We start from the raw sequence: 1,079 nt of genomic DNA on the forward strand, positions 1-1,079 counted from the left end.
AATCACGTATCATTTTTTATAAATATAAATTTATAATTTTTTTATGTATAAAATTCACTCTAAATACACTATTTGTTTTTTTCTTTCTGATTTTCTTTCTACTCTATTTTTTTCAGGATCAACAACTATCTTCTTCACTCTATTTTTCCTTTCTCTCTCGTTTACTTACTCTATGCATATTATGAATGTTGAAGAAAAGAGAAGAATTAAACTTAATTTAAAGAGCTTCTACGTCTGCGTCACGTGTTCTCAAAAAAGGACACGGTCTCTTGCATGCAAACAACTGTCAACACTTCTTCCACATATTGTAAAAACTGTTGGAAATATCTAGAAAACATGTTCGAAATTTTTGTAAAAGTTGAAGCAATACTTTTTGCGTATTGTTCTGGTGCCGCCACATCAATAAAGCTACTCAGAATCTCTGAAAAAGCTAAAACAACATACTCTACGTGTTGCTCGAGTGCCAACACATGTATAAAGCTGCGACAAATCTCTAATGTATGGCAACAATATGTCCTTAATATGTTTTGTCAGTATTTTTTTGTACATCTACAATACTACAAAATATATTTGATGTCAATATTAAAATTAAACACCAATTCTATTTTCTTATTAAAAAAATAATTTTTGTCAAATTACAATTGTAAAATTGATGGTACAAAATAAAAAAAAGGAAAAAAGAAAGAGAGAATTAAAGAAAGAAAAAAAAGGAAGGAAGAAATCATGAACGTTAGGTTCTCTTAAGTTGGGCTGGACTGCATAGAATTTGCTTTGAGTTTTTGATTAATGTTGTACGTGATGATATAAAAGATATCTTAAATAGTTGGAAAAGCCAACAAGAGGTAAAAAAATTTCTTGTTTTCTACTATATCTCATAATTCAATAACCTAAGGATTAATATAGTATGTAATCGAGATACGTGTTTTAAATTTTTTACACGTATTTTGTTAGCAATACAAACGAAATATATTTATAAATATCTTATTTGTAGTATTAATAAGATAAATTAAAAAAAAAACAAAAAATATAATTCTTTTTGAATATATCTATATTCATAAAATATTAATTTTTTTATTTAA

General features: G+C 26.0%; 1 long non-coding RNA gene across 1 annotated transcript in view; it reads left to right on the forward strand.

The window, feature by feature from the left end:
- LOC110266412 overlaps positions 148 to 1,079 on the forward strand; it is a 22,196-nt gene continuing 21,264 nt past the window's right edge. Inside the window, exon 1 of the long non-coding RNA XR_002353772.1 lies at positions 148 to 159. This is a non-coding gene — a long non-coding RNA (uncharacterized LOC110266412). The remainder of the gene's footprint in view (positions 160 to 1,079) is intronic.

The sequence above is a fragment of the Arachis ipaensis genome, chromosome B09 (assembly GCF_000816755.2).
Source record: "Arachis ipaensis cultivar K30076 chromosome B09, Araip1.1, whole genome shotgun sequence".
Taxonomy (NCBI): domain Eukaryota; kingdom Viridiplantae; phylum Streptophyta; class Magnoliopsida; order Fabales; family Fabaceae; genus Arachis; species Arachis ipaensis.